This window comes from Amblyomma mixtum, chromosome 2 (genome assembly GCF_055824585.1).
Source record: "Amblyomma mixtum isolate Tamu chromosome 2, ASM5582458v1, whole genome shotgun sequence".
NCBI lineage: Eukaryota > Metazoa > Arthropoda > Arachnida > Ixodida > Ixodidae > Amblyomma > Amblyomma mixtum.
In genome coordinates, this window is record NC_143013.1 from 206,927,670 (window position 1) to 206,936,736 (window position 9,067).

Consider the following 9,067-nt stretch of genomic DNA (forward strand, 5'->3'; position numbering starts at 1 on the left):
CATGGTTGCGATACGATAAGTTGGCGACGCCGGTAAGATAAAAAATGACATTGTCCAGCTTGGTCTCGTCATCCCATTTCTTATACAGGCTCATCCGTTAGTAAGATGCGAGCCAATCACCCACGTCATGTTCATCTGTTCCGCTGAAGATAGCCGGGTCCCGCTGGCGAAGGGAGCAGGCACAGATGACAGTCGGTGGACCTGCTTGCACGGCTTGATTTTGGGTGTCCACAGGCATCACAGGCGTCGGAAGATTGCGGTTACGGAGCTCCACAGCCGTTATCGTTACCCGCACCTCCACCAAATGTAAGATTGGGGTTTAGAAGGCACTGGGACCTCAGGAGCAAGGCCGCAACAGTCTGTGGTCGGCCAAGGCGAACACACACCACGCGCAGCGATCGCAATGCCGCCGCTAAACAGAATGTTCGTCTTCGTCTTTACAGAGGGTCTTACGAAGCCAGCAGCCAACATATCGCGTACGTGTTTAGCGATAACCCTTCGCTCGCGTTCGGCTAGCGCCGCAGCGCGACAGTGATGGGCAGGTGACTGTCGGTTGGTAAGTGGTGGATAACCAATGAAGTTGCAGGAAGCTGGGCACTACTCTAAGCGGTAATGGCACAGTGCCGTGCAGCAGGGCAGGCAAGGTCTCACCGCCAAGAAGGTCACATTTCGAATGCTCGTCCACCGGATGGCTAGGGGTGGTAAGGGCCACGTGAGGGCCATGGTGAGGGCCATGTCCCCGGACATGTGGTTGTCTGCACCGAAGATGAGGTCACCAGGGAAATCCGCAAACACCGAGACAGCCGTCAGGACCTTGCAGCCAGCCTCAGTGCGGATGCATAGATCCACTGCACGAACCGGAACGGCGCTGCCACCCAAGCCTTGATGTCGAGACGAGGACCAAGAGTTTAGAGGGAAAGGTGGATGACATTGAAGCAAGGCTGTACGCTCAGCACCAGTGTCGGCGAGGGTGGTCCACTCTCCGATGCCCTCGACATGCACCGGCAGGAACGGAAGGGGATGGTTCTGGAAATGCATGCGCGGGCGGGCGGGCGGCGTGATGACATTCCTTGGAAATGTGGCCATGTCGACAGCACGAAAACCAACCTCAGCGCTGCGGGGGTGGCGCGGCAGACGTCCCGGCGGCAGCGAAGAGCCCGCGACGACTCGCGGTGTCATGCAAGGCGGCAGCCGCTGGATAAATGTGGAGAGGCTGTCAGTATGCACAGTGGTCATAATCGAAGCGTGGGTGGCACAGTAGAGTCCGTCAACGATATACTGCTTCGCGGCGAGCGCGGGCCACTCCATATTACGGGCTCAAGAAGACGCAACTTCTCGTAAATATACATGGCGACGACTTCATGAGGAGCCTCGTTTCGCGAGCGCATCTTCGAGAATTTCATGTCGTACGCACTGGCCAGGGGGTAAAGGCGGCCGGAAGGGCAGCGGTCCAGGCCGGCCAAGTATGGTAGTGGCGACCTGCATGCTGGTGCCAGGCGCCGGCTGCACCGCGGTGATGGTCTTCCGCGAAGGTGAGCATGATGGCAGAGGACCATGCGGAACGCCGGCGGGCGACAGCATCGACAGCTTGCACCAATGCTGTGGGATCGTCGCAAAAGCCATTAAACTCTGGAAGCAGGACTGGCGATGCTCGCCCGCCGGAGGACCTAGAGGTACGACCAAGCGCAGAGGTCAATTCCCTGAGGGTGGAGAGGGCCTCGGGTAGGAGGGCTTGGGCCTAACCCGCCAAGGAGGCGGGGACGCCGTTGTCGGACGGGGTAGTAGCCGCGAGCGGTGAGCGGGCCGGCCGAAGAACTTCCTAGCCGCTACGGAGAAGGAGCGGATCGGCGAGGTCCGGTTCGGGTCCGACGTTCGCCTACTGCGCCACATTGAAAGAGAACAAGGAGACGTGGCCGTTCGTTCGAACGCATTGGTTTATTCTGCTACTTCCTTGTAGTCCTCTTCCCTTGCTCCCGCATCCCATCCGTCATCATTTTTGTTACGGCATCACACTTACAGCCCGAGTGAGACCACCCCGACCTTGCTCCTCCTTTGCAGCGGCTGGGGCGTCCTCCAGCTGCCTCACTGAGCGCCCGTAACCGCCATCCCGTCCGAGAACGGCGTCAAGGCCTCCTGGGCGGATAAAGCCGAGGCCCTATTTCTCGTAGCCCTCTGTGTCCTGTAACTTCAGCTCCGGGAGTTGTCTTCCTGTTTCACCACCACGATCGGCTCCAATTTCATTGGTTGGCGAAGTCTAGGGCTGGCCTTGTAACATGACCGCCCTAACTTCTTTATTGTGAAGCCTATAAATATGCAAGCAGCAGCACTGGACGGCACTGTGGGGAAGAATTTCGTGCTTGGCACGTGCTTCTAGAAGTATCTAGGCTTTAACGGGAACCCTCCGGTCGATAAGTAAGGTCAGGTAGAGAGCTTTCTCTGTGTGAGGATTTCCCATTAAGTTGTAGCGCGATTGTAACTTTGCTTCTGTAACTCAGTTTGGCCTTGTACATACGTGTAAATATAAATCTTCCTTTGACCTGCAAGTGACCATCTTGCTTATTGATCGCCGAATCATCAACGATTGGAATGGTCCGAGCCCTACCGAAGAACTCAACGGACCATCCAAGGGCGTCCGCAGAATTTTTTGCAGGGGGGGGCCCCATTGGTTGTTGGCGCCGGAGGGGGGGGGGGCATGTTCGTAGCAAAAAGGCACTATTTGCGGTATGAATTTATTTATTTATATATAAATAAAAAATAAGTGAAATACACACATGAAATAAAAATTACAAACAGCAAATTAAAGTGTGGCTAGGAGAGATACATTGCAGTTTATCAACGAAGAAACAATTAAAATTAATAAAAAATCCAAAAATATACTGTCACTTCGTGGAGAAGAGTGCTCAGTATTGCTGCATACGGGTTCTCGACTCACCCGGATTGATGACCAGCACACAGCACAATATGGTCACAAACACGCAACTACAGTCACTCAGTCAGTCTTCCTTGAACAGCAACTGTAGACTCCACGGATTTTTCTGGGCGAATTGCGTGATTACACGGGTGATAAATTCATTTCTGTGCTTCATTACACGCTCTCGGTGCACACTCGTCACACACATTGATTGGAAAAACGGCTGAACGCGCACGTTGAAAACAAAAGATGTCTATACATACAACGAAAACTTATTTACAAGATAAATGCACGCTCGCAGCTTCATACACCTCGCTCCATCTTGCTCGCGCATCCGCACAGTCGAGCAACCGCACGCACACTGCTCGCCGCTCGTAGTTTTCTCGTCCATCTTGGTTGTTGTCAGCTTCGTTGACAAACGGCCACTAAAAACACCGAAGCACAAATACAGAGGCGCGCACACGTGCAAGGGCTTACTTCCGTGCGACTTCCAAGGGGAAGGGACACTCGCCACTCCGGTAGGAAAATTTATTTTGTGTGTTTTTATGGGGTTCAGAGCCCCAAAACGACTCAGGTTATCAGGAACGGAGTAGTACAGAGCTCCGGATAATGTCGACCGCCTGGGTCTCTTTACCGGGCACTGACCTCGCACAGTACACGGGCGCTGTTGTCATTTGAGGCCCAGCCAGAGGTGACAGGCGAGCCAGGCAGGCGCCATCGGGCTGCATTGACCAAAGGCGCTGGTTTTCGGAGAAGACGCAAGGGACGCTGGTGTGGGGGCGCCTCTGGAGACTGCGTCGCCGTGAACAAAAGATGCTAATCTCCTTTGCCGAAGATTCTGATAGCGGCGCTTCTACCGCACTGCGCTCTCCCGTGGATCGGAGGCACAGCGAGCGGCGGCGGCGCCAACTGATCGCCCGCTTGCCCATGAGCAGCCCGACAAAGCGGGGGTGGACACGGCTGATTTGTCTTTCCCTCCTGAAGAATTCATCGGTGGCCGGCATAACGAAGGCGAAAACAAGATGCACTGTGCACTGTCTGCCTCCGTGTCGCTATCTGTCTAGAGATCAAAGAAACAGGCACCCATTTCAAGACGGCTTGAAACACATGCTCGCCGATTCCGCTGTATGTCTGCAACAGGTCGGCCTTCAACAGAGCTAACGATGGCGTGGTTTGAAAACGGCATAAAGACGCGTGCCCGGACGCGGCATTTCGCAGATGTGACCCAAAGCGTGGAAGCGGAGCTGCTTTTACCCTTTTGGCTGAGCCCACCACGGCCCCTGGCGTGCGGCCATCACTCACGGTTCGAGGGAGTGATTTTCCAGGGGGGTGCAGCCGCCCCCCCTTGCCCCCCCCCCCCCTCCGGACGCCCATGGGACCATCAAGAAATTACTCCTGGCCTATTCCACGCCGTGGGTATGTGCCATGTCACTAAGACAATAAAAAGAACAAAGATGGAGCGCTTGGCATTAAATCATGTTATTGCCAACAGTCAACTCGTCTTATTCTTCGGCTTGCCGTCATGGTGTGATGTGCTGGAGAATCATCGGCATCCTGATCCTGCAGCTTCGGTGTCCTGTGTCAACCGTGGTCGTCAGTCGTGAGTTCCTGGCCTACGTCGCCCGGCTTGCCCACGCCTTTCAGGCTCGAACCGACCCCGCTGTTGCTCTCCCGCCCTGTCCCCCGCCCTGACCACACGGCACAATGAAGAGGAAGCGTAGCCCTGGCCGACCCTACCTACCGACCCGAGACGCAGCTCCCATCTGAAGAATGCGCCTACTAGGCACATGTGTTGGAAATTATTCCGGAGTCCTCCACTACGGCACCTCTTCCTCCATTTCTTTCTTTGTGTGTTTCTTTCTCTTTCCTTTCTTTCCTTCTCTCTTTCTTCTTTCCTTCCTTCCTTTCTTTCTTTCTCTCTCTCTCTTTCTTCCTTTCTTTATTTATTTATTTATTTCTCTCTTTCCTTCTCTCTTTCTTTCTTCCTTTGTTTCTTTCTTTCCTAATTTCTTTCTTCCTTTCTGTGTCTGTCTTTTTTTCCTTTCTTCCCTTTTTTCTTTCTTTGTTGTTTATTTTCTTTCCTTCTTTCTTTATTCCTTTCATTCTTTCCTTCTTTCTCTCGCTCTTCTAGTTCTTTCTATCTTATTTTCTTCCTTTCTTTCTCTCTTCCTTTCTTTCTTTCTTTTTCTTTCTTCCATTCCTTCTTTCTTTCCCTTTCTTTCCCACTTCCTCTTTCATATTTTCTCTGTCTCTTTCTTTCCCCTTTCTTTCTGTCTTTCTTTCTTTCTTCCCCTCTCTCTCTGTCTCTTTCTTTCCTTTCCTTTCTCTCTCTCTCTTTCCTTCTTCTCTTTTCCTTGCTTTCTTTATTTGTTTCTCTGTTGCTTTCTATCTCTCTTCCTTTCTTTCTCTCTCTTTCTTTATTTCTTTCCTACGTTATTTCTTCCTTTCTTCCCTTCTTTCTTTCTTTCTTTCTTTCACTACCACCTTCTTTCCTCCTCTGAAGGTGTGTTTGAGTTGTCCAAAGAGGAGGGAGACAGTCACTGTGCCTTTCGTTTCATGAAAAACATTTTTTATTTCTGATAGCAGATATTGGTTGCAGACCGAACCCACCTTCGGCTTGTTTTCTTTAGCGTAATCTCGGCCTTGGCTGCGGATTTCGCTCGATCACGACGCGGAATGCACAAGTGTGAACGTGCCATAGGAGAGGGCATGATGACAGGTGCCGCGTCTTGTCGTATGCATCGATATTTTACGAGCCCTTATGTCGTCAGGCTTAACAGGCATATTATAGAGTCACTGCTTACGACAAAACCGGGGCGAACAGGACAGAGATGCAGTGGGAGAGTAGAATTGAATCAATGAAGTTATCAAGCCCCAGATTACCGCTGGCATGACTTTGAGAACGTGTACAATAGCCAGCAGGACTGCACATTGCAAAGGCCTCTTTATAGCACATTTTAAACAACAAACTCCGTATTTACAATAAAATATGAACAAAAGAGGGACGAGCTTCGAAGGGGTTCATCAACGTTTCGACAAAAGGATTTGCCTTCGCCTTCATCGGGACACCTCTTGCGAAACGTTTACTGAGCTCCCGCAGACTCCCCTTCCCTAGATCACTTTATCTTGTAAGAAACCAGTCTATCAGCCCCGTCTATACCATATACTGATTGCTTAATCTGTTCTGCGCGAATAAAGCTTGAAAACACTACAGTTTTAGGAAAGGGTAACCCAGCCTTGTGGCCTTAAAGAAGTGTGGGATGTCAGAATGCACATGCGCAGAAAAAAAAGGCACGCCTTGCGGCTTAGGTTAACGTTAACGGCTAACGCTATTTTGCCAAAATATCGTGCTCCTCAAAGCCATTGCACTTTCGGGCAACATGGCCGCGGAGGTCGAAGCGAGGCCTATCGCTTTAGCACCTTTCGTCTTTCCCGCTCCATAGTGTCTCACGTTAGCGAGAAATGAAAGGCGCACGAAGTTTTTTCCTTTGTTTAAAAATGTCTTCGCCGCAAGATTTTGCGATAAAATGCGGCATATTTTCAGATTGCTTACGGATTTAGAGAAACTAAGCTTACTGAGAACGAGTCTTCGGTTACCACGGAGGTGAGTTTATTTATTTATTATTTATTTATACAATACTGCAGGCTGTTAAGGCCCAAGCAGGAGTGGGATAAACATACAGAGAACTCCGACGACCAGCAGAAGACGACGCCAACAGCAGAATTCAGTGGAAGGGATGTAGTAAATACGGAGCATGAAAATAAAACCAGCCGCAACAAACAACAGACAATATTTAACGGTCAAGTACTTGTTCAATGGCCGAAAGCACATTTTCGGATACAAACACATGAGGGGGTAGGTTGTTCCAATCTTCTATAGTTCGAGGAAAGAAAGAATATTTAAATTTATTGGTGCGGGCAAACAAAGGAGATAATTTATGCGGATGACAATGCCTTGTTACTCTAGTTGTTGAAGGTTTCATATACAGTCTAGCCCGGTTATAACGAAGTCGGCGGGAATCGGCAATCACTTCGCTATATCCGCTATTTCGTAATATGCGGACTACGAAAAAAAATGCAAACATCGGCATACCGCTTTATTGCCGCTGAAAGAAATCGTCCAGCGTCCCCTGAACACGTTTCGCGAGTGCGGACTTCAGGATTGCGGCGAGTGCGGACTTCAGGATCCGCGATAACGATAAAAATGAGCCACGCTTCCAACATGCACAATGCTGCCGCGCTTTCTCCCTGCCGTGCGCACAGCGGCACCGACATAAAACAAAGCGCGCGCTGCCACACCTCCTGCAGACTGCAGTCCAGCCGTGGCGCCGACTGCCTGGGAGAAATAGAGAACCGCGATTGGCCAAGACGGCCGCTCTCTGCGACGTCATCGAAAAAAAAAATTGCTGAGGCTCAGCTTGGCTAAGCCTTGGGAATGCGAACATCCCACGGCGACGGCGCGAGGTGGAGGCCGGCTCTCTCATCCGATGTCACGTGGTGTGACGTCACGGTGTCACGTGGTGTAACGTCACGGTGTCACGAGGTGTGACGGCTAGGGGTCCCACGGCGACGGCGCAAGGTGGAGGCCGGCTCTCTCATCCGATGTCACGTGGTGTGACGTCACGGTGTCACGTGGCGTGACGGCTAGGGGTCCTACGGCGACGGCGCGAGGTGGAGGCCGGCTCTCTCATCCGATGTCACGTGGTGTGACGTCACAGTGTCACGTGGTGTGACGTCACGGTGTCACGTGGTGTGACGTCACGGTGTAACGTGGTTTCACGGCTAGGGGTCCCACGGTACAGTGTACTAGAATAGGGGCAGTGTGTTCAGGAGCGCTTGCCGCTGAGGCGCTTCATGCAGAAAGCACGAGATGGCGCTACAGGAGCATGGGCTGTACGGAACCAACGGCGCAGCGCTGGCGCTGCGCGTTTTTAGAAGTGTTGTAATCATCCTCCGCCTCGAACAGACGTGCAAATGCTCGGAGGATGTGGAGATGCATGCTTGGAACTGACGTTCACATAAGAGATTAATTATATGTGTACTTTAGCGCATCACAACGCTCATTAGACGGATTTATTAACAAACCTGACAGCAAAGGGTTTGGAGACACCGAAATAGTGGGGTAAAGCCGTTAAATCTGTTGAGCCACGCTACAACGTAACCAGAAGTTATTCGAACGTAAAAAAAACATTGATTAATGGGTTTAATATCCGCAAGCAACACTTGCGCTTCAAGTAGCACCGTAGTAAAGGGCTTCGATTGAGTTGAAGCAACTCGGATTCCAGGTGCATTTTCTTGCGCAGTTCGCACTCATAAAAATGCAGCCGCTGTTGTAGAAAACACAAAACTGTACACGGCCCAAAGCCTAAGGCCTTCCCTGCTTGGTATTTACCTTCTTTCGCGGTAAACATGGTAAACATTTGTCCCTCGTTCTATCCTCCGGTTTCGCGAATTACCCGCAATGACTGGATTTGCACAGTTTATTCGTGACTTTTATTTACGTCATGAAGAGCTCCCCAACGTCAGGCTCATGTACGAGTCTGAGACACACCAACATCACACATTTGAATGAAAGGAATAAAACAGGTAGGAAAGAGGCCAAGTAAAAGGGATTAAACACAGAAAAAGAGCGAGTACATTCCAATCCAAACAACGGAGACCTACAGCGGAATTAATGTGCTTAAATGAATTCCTTAATTCATTTTTGAATTATATTTACAAAATTGGCTTTGGAATGCACAAAAAAAAGCCGTGTATTTAGATAAAAAAAACGCAAAGGAGCGTCAGCATATGTGTTGCACAAGCCTGCTAAGAACAACGGCTAACTTTCAAGTGCAATTTCCTTTTTCGTCGTGCTTCTCTTGACTGATTAAGACCTTTAACGTAAAAGTGCAGCCTTGTTAAGACATAAAAGCGCACAACTGCTGATGTGAAATCATCAGCATGCGATTTGCACCCTATGGCATAGCCAAACTTGGCTTTGACTAGAATCATGACATCGACTATGCTGTCGCTGCAGAGCTCCTCTTGGCTGAAGAAGATTGTAAATATCCCCTCAAGTTTCTTTACTGCTTCAAAAAGCAACTTGGAGGGATACAGCAAGCCTCCCCTATCACAGATTTCTGTGAATTTTGAGACTCTGCTGCTGACATTTGA

At 50.5% G+C, this 9,067-nt stretch overlaps 1 pseudogene; it reads right to left on the reverse strand.

Moving 5' to 3' along the window:
* Window positions 1-597: 597 nt before the first annotated feature.
* LOC149362363 (uncharacterized) lies at window positions 598-1,308 on the reverse strand (annotated as a pseudogene).
* Between the last annotated feature and the right edge of the window lie 7,759 nt (window positions 1,309-9,067).